General features: G+C 40.9%; 1 protein-coding gene across 1 annotated transcript in view; it reads right to left on the bottom strand.

The window, feature by feature from the left end:
* Positions 1 to 12287, bottom strand: part of NYAP2 (neuronal tyrosine-phosphorylated phosphoinositide-3-kinase adaptor 2) — a 295363-nt gene that overhangs the window by 126275 nt on the left and 156801 nt on the right. The gene's annotated exons all lie outside the window — the stretch shown is intronic.

Here is a 12287-nt window from a genome sequence, read left to right as displayed (position 1 = left end):
CTTGACTAGACGGACCTTAGTCTGCAAAGTAATGTCTCTGCTTTTGAATACTATCTAGGCTGCTCATGACTTTTCTTCCAAGGAGTAAGCATCTTTTAACTTCATGGCTGCAATCACCATCTGCAGTGATATTGGAGCCCAAAAGAATAAAGTCTGACACTGTTTCCACTATTTCCCCATCTATTTCCCATGAAGTGATGGGACCATGGGAATACCAGACCACCTCACCTGCCTCTTGAGAAATCTGTATGCAGGCCAGGAAGCAACAGTTAGAACTGGACATGGAACAACAGACTGGTTCCAAATAGGAAAAGGAGTACATCAAGGCTGTATATTGTCACCCTGCTTATTTAACTTATATGCAGAGTACATCATGAGAAACGCTGGACTGGAAGAAACACAAGCTGGAATCAGGACTGCTGGGAGAAATATCAATAACCTCAGATATGCAGATGACACCACCCTTATGGCAGAAAGTGAAGAGGAACTAAAAAGCCTCTTGATGAAAGTAAAAGAGGAGAGCGAAAAAGTTGGCTTAAAGCTCAACATTCAGAAAACGAAGATCATGGCATCCAGTCCCATCACTCCATGGGAAATAGATGGAGAAACAGTAGAAACTGTCAGACTTTATTTTCCTGGGCTCCAAAATCACTGCAGATGGTGATTGCAGCCATGAAATTAAAAGACGCTTACTCCTTGGAAGAAAAGTTATGAGCAACCTAGATAGCATATTCAAAAACAGAGACATTACTTTGCCAAGTAAGGTCCGTCTAGTCAAGGCTATGGTTTTTCCTGTGGTCATGTATGGATGTGAGAGTTGGACTGTGAAGAAAGCTGAGTGGCGAAGAATTGATGCGTTTGAACTGTGGTGTTGGAAAAGACTCTTGAGAGTCCCTTGGACTGCAAGGAGATCCAACAAGTCCATTCTGAAGGAGATCAACCCTGGGATTTCTTTGGAAGGAATGATGCTAAAGCGGAAACTCTGGTACTTTGGCCACCTCATGTGAAGGGTTGACTCATTGGAGAAGACTTTGATGCTGGGAAGGATTGGGGGCAGGAGGAGAAGGGGACAACCGAGGATGAGATGGCTGGATGGCATCACTGACTCGATGGATGCGACTCTGAGTGAATTCCGGGAGTTGGTGATGGACAGGGAGGCCTGGTGTGCTGTGATTCACGGGGTTGCAAAGAGTCGGACACGACTGAGTGACTGAACTGAACTGAACTGAACTGATGGGATCGGATGCCATGATCTTCGTTTTCTGAATGTTGAGCTTTAAGCCAACTTTTTCACTCTCCTCTTTTACTTTCATCAAGAGGCTTTTTAGTTCCTCTTCACTTTCTGCCATAAGGGTGGTGAGGTTATTGATATTTCTCCCGGCAATCTTGATTCCAGCTTGTGCTTCTTCCAGTCCAGCATTTCTCATGATGTACTCTGCATATAAGTTAAATAAGCAGGGTGACAATATACAGCCTTGACGTACTCCTTTTCCTATTTGGAACCAGTACATATGTACAAAAGTGGATTCCCAAATCACTATGACTTCTATGTTATAGCACTAGTCACTTAATTGCAGTGATTTCTATGCCTCCAATCCCTACTGTTCTGAACAAGACTGTACACTGTGGTTTTCCTGCTCCTGAACTGCCAGTCTGTGTCAAGTTTTGTAGGGCAGATAAACTGTACTTCTAATTCAAAGACCTCTGCATATGATGAATTACACCCAAGGAACCATAAGGCCATGATCTAGATGATGAAATCCTGGATTTCAAGCTTTTAGTATAATTCAGTGGAACTTTTGGTCAATATTTGATTATTAAAAACAATGGGACTAGAAGGCAAGTTGTGATAGATAGACTTCTAAGAAAGCCACCCTCAATTCCTCCCCTTCTTGTATGCTTTCCACTTTTTAAAAAGTAAGTAATCTACATACTTCTCAAATCAAGGCAAGCCTTAACTTACCTTGACCAATATAATGTGGCAGAAGTGATAATGTGTCTTGTATATAAGAGAGCTGACAGCTTTCACTGTGTGTATCTCAAAAGCCATTGTAAATTACCATGTAAAATCTCTTAGACCAACATGCTATGAAGAAACTCAATGCAAATACATGAAGAGACCACCTGGAGGAGAAAGACCACCCAGGAGTGTGAGTGAAGCCTTGTTGAATCCTTCAACTCATCCTGACTCCCGGTTGGCTAAATGAGAGACCCCAAACAATGAAACACAGAATAGAACTACCCACAGAAGCCAAGTCAACTCATAGAATAAGTAATAAATTGTTAGTGTTTTCAGCCACAGCATTTTGGGTTGGTTTATTGCACACCATAGATAACTGGAAAAAAATCCTAAGATTAACTTCCTGTTTGTGTAGCTATCTCACAGAAAATGCTATTGTTATTTTCGTAGAGGTAGGATACAGTGTGCACCCTGAGGAAATAGAAAGTATCCTTGAAGAATAGGGAAATTAAAGAAGATTGCATTCTGAGTCTTACAAAGTCACCATGGGATGATTCAGCGAAGAGATGTAAAAAGAGATTACCTACTTTCTGGTCAAAAAGACTGGACTGAAATCAGAGTGTAGGTATCAACATATATAAAGGAAAAACAACTAGCGGGGCTCTTTTGAGCCACAGGGATTATCAAACCAGGAAAGTCACAGAGCAAAAGATGGTGGCCTCTGCACCAATGTCTGAGGAACCTGGTACTCTGTTATTTCCCTGTTGTGGGGATAGGCCCAGCACACTGGTAAGAGTCTAAAGCTACTACAATATGATTCTTGTGAGTCATTCCTTCTCTGACTTCTGTTTCATCAAGAAACAGTTTAATAAGAGTAATATCCAAAAGAGGAGAGTGAAAAAGTTGGCTTAAAGCTCAACATGCAGAAAACGAAGATCATGGCATCCAGTCCCATCACTTCATGGCAAATAGATGGGGAAACAATGGAAACAGTGGCTGACTTTATTTTTCTGGGCTCCAAAATCACTGCAGATGGTGATTGCAGCCATGAAATTAAAAGATGCTTACTCCTTGGAAGGAAAGTTATGACCAACCTAGATAGCATATTAAAAAGCAGAGACATTACTTTGTCAACAAAGATCCGTCTAGTCAAGGCTATGTTTTTTCCAGTAGTCATGTATGGATGTGAGAGTTGGACTATAAAGAAGGCTGAGTGCTGAAGAATTGATGTTTTTGAACTATGGTGTTGGAGAAGACTCTTGAGAGTCCCTTGGACTGCAGGGAGATCCAACCAGTCCATCCTAAAGGAGATCAGTTCTGGGTGTTCATTGGAAGGACTGATGCTGAAGCTGAAACTCCAATATTTTGGCCACCTGATGTGAAGAGCTGACTCATTTAAAAAGACCCTGATGCTGGGAAAGATTGAGGGCAGAAGGAGAAGGGGATGACAGAGGATGAGATGGCTGGATGGCATCACCGACTCGATGGATATGGGTTTGAGTGGACTCTGCAAGGTGGTGGTGGACAGGGAGGCCTGGCGTGCTGTGGTTCACGGGGTTGCAAAGAGTCGGAGATGACTGAGTGACTGAACTGAACTGAATATCCAAAATACTATGCCAATATTTCTTGTTAGAAACCAGCAAGGAGGGGACTTCCCTGGTGGTGGCAGTGGATAGGAATACACCTGCCAATGCAAGAGACATGGGTTCTACCCATGGTCCGGGAAGATTCCACATGCCTTGAAGCAACTAAGACTTTGTGCCACAACTACTGAAGCCCGCGTGCCTAAATTAGCCCTTTCTCCACAGCAAAGAGGCCACTGACATGAGAAGTTCACACCCCACAGCAAAAGGTAGTCCCCACTCGCCACAACTAGAGCAAGCCTGAGCACAGCAACAAAACCCTAGTGCAAGCAAAATGAATGAATGAAAAAAAAAAAAAAGAAAGAAACCAGCAAGGTGGAATAGTGGTGTCCTACACTGCTGTGGTCTGAATATTTGTGTCCCCCCACTCCCCACTCAACAAATTCACAAGACAGAATCTTAACATTTCATGTTATGGTGTTAGAAGATGGACCTTTTATTCATTAGTGTGGCACCCTCGTGAAGGGGATTAAAGATCATAGGAAAGTGACCCCACAGAGCTCGCTGGCCTCTTGCTATGTGAGGGTGCTGAATAGGTCAGCAGTCTGCAGCCTGGAACCTGATCATGCACTTACAGCCTCTGCTGCTGCTGCTGCTAAGTCACTTCAGTTGTGTCTGACTCTGTGCGACCCCGTGGACTGCAGCCTCCTAGGCTCCTCTGTCCATGGAATTTTCCAGGCAAGAGTACTGGAGTGGGTTGCCATTGCCTTCTCCTGTAACTGCATAGTGATACACCAATTCAACTTACTGCTATGGGGAAAAACACCATTTAATGAGACATGAAGACAAAGCACAAACTGTGAAAACCACTTTCTGTTGTTCATAGGTCTGCGATATTTCGTTATAGTAGCCTAAAGAGAGACATCTACCAACACTTTTGAGCTTGGCTACTATTAAAAAGCAGAGACTTTACTTTGTCAATAAAGGTCCATCTAGTCAAGGCTATGTGTTTTCCAGTAGTCAGGTATGAATGTGAGAGTTGGACTATAAAGAAAGCTGAGTGGCAAAGAATTGATGCTTTTGAACTGTGGTGTTGGAGAAGACTCTTGAGAGTCCCTTGGACTGCAAGGAGATCCAACCAGTCCATCCTAAAGGAGATCAGTCCTGGGTGTTCATTGGAAGAACTGATGTTGAAGCTAAAACTCCAATATGTTAGCCACCTGATGCAAAGAGTTGACTCACTGGAAAAAGCCTTGATGCTGGGAAAGATTGAGGGCAGGAGGAGAAGGGGAGGACAACGGATGAGATGGTTGGATGGCATCACGGACTCAATGGACATGAGTTTGGGTAAACTCAGGAGTTGGTGATGGACAGGGAGGTCTGGCAATCTGCGGTTCATGGGGTTGCAAAGAGTCAGACATGACTGAGCAACTGAACTGAACTGAACTGAACTTTGACTTCTTGGTTTTTAGAACTTTAATGATGGATTTTCTGAGTTTATAGATTAAAGGGCAGCACTTTACCAGAGAGAGCTTCCTAGGTGGCACCAGTGGTAAAGAAGCCATCCGCCAATGCAGGAGATGTAAGAGACTCGGGTTCGATCCCTGGGCTAGGAAGATCCCCTGGAGGAGGGCATGGCAACCCACTCCAGTATTCTTGCCGGGAGAATTCCACGGACAGAGGAGCCTGGTGGGCTAGAGTCCTTGGAGTCATAAAAAGTTGGACATGACTGAAGAGACTCAGCACACATGTATACACTTTAACAAGAAATTCATCACAGTAACATCACTGCATGGAGAAGGCAATGGCACCCCACTCCAGTACTCTTGCCTGGAAAATCCCATGGACAGAGGAGCCTGGTAGGCTGCAGACCATGGGGTCGCTAGGAGTCGAACATGACTGAGCAACTTCACTTTCACTTTTCACTTTCATGCATTGGAGAAGGAAATGGCAACCCACTCCGGTGTTCTTGCCTGGAGAATCCCAGGGATGGGGGAACCTGGTGGGCTGCCGTCTATGGGGTTGCACAGTCAGACACAACTGAAGTGACTTAGCAGTAGCAGCAACATCATTGCATGGGAATTTGTTCAGAGAGCCAGCCAACATTCCTAAGGAGACACAACCTTCTATTTATAATAAATGTGAAAGTGAAAGTCATTCAGTCATGTCTGACGTTGCCATCTATGGACTGTAGCCCACCAGGCTCCTCTGTATGTGGCATTCTACCGGCAAGAATACTGGAGTGGGTTGCTATTTCCTCTATTTATAATATTTATCACAAATATCCAGTTTGATATTTCCATTACCTATGTAATAGTCCTAAATAAAATCTGTTTTTACCATTTATTGTCCAGTTCTGTTTTCTATTTGATATCCTTGAACTATACACAGCTGGCTCCTTCCTGTGCATGCATGCTAAGTGGCTTCAGACATGTTCAACTCTTTGCAATCCTATGGACTGTGGCCCTCTAGGCTCCTCTAGGATTCTCTAGGCAAGAATACTTGAGTGGGTTTGCCATGCCCTCCTCCAGGAGATCTTCCTGACCCAGGAATTGAACACAAGTTTCATGCCTCCTGCATTGACAGGCAAATTCTTTATCATTAGCACCATCCGGGAAGCCTAGCTTCTTCCTAGCACTCAGCAAAAAAAGCCACTTCTTCAGAGAAGTCTTTTATAACCATCCAGTCAGTACTTATCACACTGGATATTTCTCTTGTTTGCTTCTCAGTTATTTTATTATGTAAACATAATGATTTAAAATTTTCTATTCTCTTTCTCATATATTCCTTCAGGTATTTATCATTCTTTCTTCCATTTTTAATCTTTTTTTTTTTTTTTAATAAAAGTTGACCTCCTTAGAGATTTTAGGCATACTTAATCTTAAAGACTAGTTTTATTCTTTTAAAAACAGAACCTGAACAAAACTCTGTGCCTATATTACTGCAGGTTCCCCAAACCAAAATCTCTCTTGGTTTTATCTGTGCATACATATCACTTCCACTCTGTGCTCAACCAAATGATACTTAGGAAGTCCAAGTCATGGAAAGTAACACATATATTTAAAACTTAATATAGCTGAGTTATTAAACCACTTGTTATAGCTCTTTATCCTTTTGGCCAAATATTTTAGCAATCTTTACAAGTTCACAGTAGCTATCAGTTGCAACATCACTACCTGTGGAGTAAGGAAGCAAGCAAATAAGTTAATTTCCTGAGTCTTGAGCAAAAAAAAAAAAATGTGACAACAAAAAATGAGCCATGGAAAATGCATGATGCTGAAGATCCAACAGAAGCTCAGTTAATTTAGATTCAACCCAGGAGGATACTATGTTAAAGAAAAGTAAGATGGGAGAAAAATCCGATTAACAGAACATTTTCCCCTGTCCCTTGGGCAGCCAACTTTGTAGAAGCTGATTCCCTGCAGTTCCATAGATACAGTCTACTAGGATTATCCTTTGTAAATCTGTCCTGGTTGAGATACAAAGATAGAAATGTTTGTGATCTTTTAAAGTATCTGAGATCACAGAGGAAGCAGCATGAAATTACAGAACCATAAAATATTTCATTCAATTTCACTGAAGTTGTTGTGTTGATGTGTGCTAACATCTGTAATGAAAGTATAGGAATAATATAAAGAAGGAGAAGGAGAAAGGGGAAGAAGAGGAGGAGGAGGCTACCATGTATCAGATGTATTTTTTTGGTAATAGGCAATGTGCTTTTGGGAGACAAGTTTATTTAATCCCCACAGCATCGCTAGGAGGTAATGCTATTATAAAACCCATTTTATGGGCACTGAAATTACATTACAGAGAAAATAAATTACTTGACCAAGTGGTAGAAACTTGCTTTGAACCTAGTGATCTGACTCTAGGTGCCATACTGGCAGAGAATAATTTGCCTTTATATATCATGATGCTTTTTTTTTTTTTTTTTTTTTTACAAATATATAGTTAAGGAGCTTTAAACAATTTTTAAAAAACATTAACAATACTCTTTCATGAGTCAGATTAGCCTAAACTACAAATCCAGTTTAGTAGTTGTGTAACCTTGGGAAAGTTAACTCTAATTTCTTTAAGCCTCATTGAACTCAACTGTTAAGTGACTATAATGATGTTTGTTTGCAGGATGTTGTGAGAGTTTAAAAAGACACTATACTGAAGTGTTTAGCATACTGCCCAGGACACAGAAAGGGCTTAAAAAGTAAAGCCAATATCATTATCCATTATTTTCAGTATTCGTAAAAAGTGTCTCTATGTTGGAAGATATGTAATGAGACTGTATGCTTTCATGCATATTTCACATTTATTTAGCACTGAGCTATAAAAATTAATGGCACCAATGCCAGCAAGCCTACCAGTTCTGGGAAATTGTAAAATGAGTGATTGCCTAAATAAATATAGATTTTATGTTCATTGAACTATGAGATCAATATTACAGTTTCCTTCAGTATTAGATTTATATCTTACATATAGCCACATAATAGAAGTGAATTTATTTGAGAAGTTGTAATCCTTCTTTTAGAGATATATAGTCTTTGGAATTTTTTGTATATTATCATTTCAATGTTGGCACTCTTAGTTTCTTTCCAGCTTAATAACTTAATTTTTTAAAAAATTATGATTTTTCTTGAGTGGATTTTAATTTAAAAATGCAATTAAAAATCAAAACAGAAGAGAAAATGTGGATGGAAGTCGCAGCATACATGCAGCAATGCAGAAAATTCAACAGATTAATACTTTTTAATCAAACTCTCCTTTTTCCAAACCACAGAGATACTCTGTAGGTTCTGCAAAATGACATTGGGAGCAGCTTTCTGTTCTTCAAATTAGGAAGAGTGTGGACTAGATTCTAAAAAAGAAAAAGAATATTTCTAAAAGATGAAGTGGCTCATCTCAAGAACATCTTATTGCTTTATGCTCTATGCATTTAATGAGCATGTAGTTTGCTTAATATTTATGTAATTAAGTTTGGGATATTATAAGTACTTCTTTATCCCTGTACAGGGTTCCCTGGTGGCTCGGCTGGTAAAGAATCCTCCTGCAATGTGGGAGGCCTGGGTTCTATCCCTGGGTTGGGAAGATCCTCTGGAGAAGGGAAAAGCTACCCACTCCAGTATTCTGGCCTGGAGAATTCCATGGACTGTATAGTCCATGGGGCCACAAAGAGTCGGACACGACTGAGCGACTTTCACTTATCCCCGTGTAGTCTACACTCCATTCTTGCAGATGAAGATTGGAAAAGTGAAATGATTTCTTTTTGCTTGTGCACAACATTTATTTGATCCTGATGATTCTATAATTCTTCTTGAGCAAGCCCTTTGAATAAGGTCCATATTTATCTTTCTAGAAATTCAAATGAGGAAAATCGTTCCACTGGAGACTCAGTGGCATGACCCAGGCCACATGCACATTGACCAGGAGGAACAGATACTGGTCTTTTTTGGTTCTGAATTCTTAAGGATCACTGAAAACACAGCACAAACTGAAGCAGCATTGGTCAATGGGAGAATGTAAGCCTTGACTTTTGGACCTGAGGCCTCAGCTCAGTTTTGCCTCTTATTTCTCCTTTGATTTGGCAGTTCTGTTTAACCCACAGTAACTTCAGAGCTGGGGCTCCATAGGCAGGCCAATTGTGGGCCATGGGAAGTAGCACTGCAGAGGAGACCACAATCTGTCTCACCTTGAATGAATTCATGTACTACATGTGAATCTAGCCTTTTATTTTTCAAACAGTATGACAATTGCTGATTCAGTTTTAGACTTAGATTTGCTTTTTTTCTTTACAATAAAGTCATCAAGTTGATATGAATTCTGAACCTACAATGTGAGAAAAAAAAAAGAGACATGATGGTTTGCCCAGTCTGTATTATTCTTAGATTACAGTCCTCAGATTTTTCCGTGAGGGTCTTTCCTATATTCAAGTCACAACTTAGACATCTAACTTAAACATCAGCCTGTAATTTTAATCTACAAATTAAACTTCAACTCAGAGTTGTTTTGCACAATAATAATGGGAATCTAAAGAAATGCTCAAAGTGTACTTTCAAACTCAAAATTGAATTTCTATGTGTGCGTGTACACATATTCACATGTATATGTGTGTGCACATATATACATGCATACAAATGTGATATAGCATATTATCATATATACATTTATGAGTCTATCTATTCCTTGTACACCCAGAAATGCCCTGCTTTGTGATAATGAAAATGCCTGATCAGATCCTTTACATATACAGTTGTAACTACAATAATCAATTAGCTCTGACTATGCCATGAGCCTGTTCCCCAACCCCTGCTCAAAATCTGGCAATGACTCCTCATAATCATTGTAACAAATAAAATCTTCCACCATGTGGCTCAAATCTCTTGCTCCAACCACATCTTGCAATGCCCATCCCTTTGAGAACTTGCTTCAGCCAGAGGTTTCTCTTTCAGCGATTCAGATCAGGAAAATGAGTCTCCATCAAGGACTTCCTAGAGTCAGAATGCCCTTCCCAGCACCCTTCCCCACCTCCCCACCCCTTACTTCAAATCTTCGTTTAATTTTCACTCAGGGACCTCTTTCCAGGAAATTCAATCTAAAAATAACCTCCTCGGGAACTCTTCTCTTTTTCGTGTCCTCATTTCTAGGTGCATGCCTATTTGTATTACCTATTTGATTGTTTCATACCTCCCTTCTCCCCTAGGTAGGAAAATTATGTTTGTCTTTCTCACCTCTGAAGCCCCAGATCCAAGCACAAAGCACAGTGCGAGTTTTAGAACACAATTAAATTTTTTGCAAAGTTTACAAAGAGATAGAGGTAAAATTTCATAGTGCTCATAGAGATGCAGACATAGAGAATGTACTTGTGAACACAGCGTGCAGAGGAGAGGGTGGGACAACCTGAGAGAGTAGAATAGTAGAACTGACATATACACACGACCATGTGTAAAACAGGAAGCTGCTGTATTACACAGGGACCTCAGCCTGGTGCTCCGTAACGACCCAGAAGGGTGAGATGGGGGATGGGTGGGAGGCTCAAGAAGGATGGGATATGTTTCTACTTATGGCTGATTCACGATGTTGCACAGCAGAAACCAATACAACGTTGTAAAGCAATTATCCTCCAATTAAAAATACATTAAAAAAAATAATCTAGGCTTTACCCTCACCCTCTCCCAACTCCTAAGAAAAAGATGCTACTCTCCCCACCCCAGGCTATTATGTCCATTTCACTTTACTTTTTCTTGTATGTCCTTGTAACTTTATACATAAAAATCTTTAATTAAAGAACAAAATACTATTTTACATTTATTTCACTTCAAAAATACTTTGCAATGAAGTAGTTAAATGGGTAGACCTTGTTTCATCATCAGATATCCGTGATCCATGTAGAAAGAACTAATCACAGTATTCTGCCTGTGTGTGCTCAGTCGTGTCTGACTCTGCGACTCCACAGACTGTAGCCCACCAGGCCCCTCTATCTATGGGATTCTCCAGCCAAGAATACTGGAGTGGGTTGCCATTTCCTATTCCAGCGGATCTTCTTGACCCAGAGATCAAACCCACATATCTTGCATCTCCTGCATTGGCAGGTGGATTATTTACCACTGAGCCACCTGGGAAGCCAATTGTAGTATGAGAAACAGCAAAAACTGTTACAATTAAAACAGGAGAAGCGATGTGGTGCACATTTATCCAAACTAAGATGGTGGTTTAGGTAGAGATAAGACAAATTACACAGGAGCTCGGTGCTGGAGATGTGCAAGTGGGGAGATCAAATGAGGAGAAGTTAGTCTTAACAGGAACAAGGTTTGGGATCATGTCCTGGGTCACTCAGCAGGTACAAGCTATACAGAACACGCACACAGGGTAGTTGAGAACAGTGCCGCCTCTTCCATTTCCTGGACTCTGAACGTTCTCAAGTAAATTTGCTCCTATGATGCTTTTCAAATAGCACAAAGACCCAAACAGGGAAGACAAACTGTTCCCAGCCAATAGGAATGTCAGTGTTACCTTGGAGATGAGGATCCTTTGCAATCAAACCCATGTCCCAAAAACCTCTGACAATCACCCTAAAGCACACAGCACTTAGACCGGAGCATAAGAGTTTTCCAGCGGGGTATGTTGGCAAGCCACTTGAAACAATAACTGAAATTTCGGAGTCACGGAGATAATTGAGATATTGGACACATATGGCAAATGCCCTTAGAATGAGCAGGAAGCCACATGCCCTGGATTCCTCAGATTGTTCTCTGTGTTTCTGTGAACAGATTCAAAGAAGAATCATTTTCCTCCTTTATGTATCATTTGTCACCCACCCACACAAAGCCATAGCAGAAACTGTTCTTTCCCCCAGTGAATGTACCATTTAAAGGGGAAACAAAAACACATATAATTTCTAAGTATTTACCAGCAAGTGAGACTCACAACTGACAAAAGAAGTAGCAAAAGCACCCGTAATCCAAATTGCTGTGCCCACTCTCTCCTGCCCCACCCTGTCTCCCAGGTCTTGCGAATTTCTAGTGAGCTTTTCATAACATTCTAATCTTTTCACTACAGTCCAGTTAGGCCCAGAACATTTCAAAAGCAGGAAGCCAGACATTAATTATTCCTTGTGCGGTATTATGTTCACTGCTATGAATGTGGTGAAAGCCTGTTCCAGACAGAGAGCTGAATGAAAAGAAACAGATGAAAAAATGGGGTCCCCAGTCCTTTGGGGGTGGATGAGCAGATGACTTAACATTTAATTTCTAAAT

This window comes from Budorcas taxicolor, chromosome 2 (assembly GCF_023091745.1).
Source record: "Budorcas taxicolor isolate Tak-1 chromosome 2, Takin1.1, whole genome shotgun sequence".
Lineage (NCBI taxonomy): Eukaryota > Metazoa > Chordata > Mammalia > Artiodactyla > Bovidae > Budorcas > Budorcas taxicolor.
Note: the sequence above shows the minus strand (reverse complement) of the source record. Positions and strands in the feature narration are given on the sequence as shown.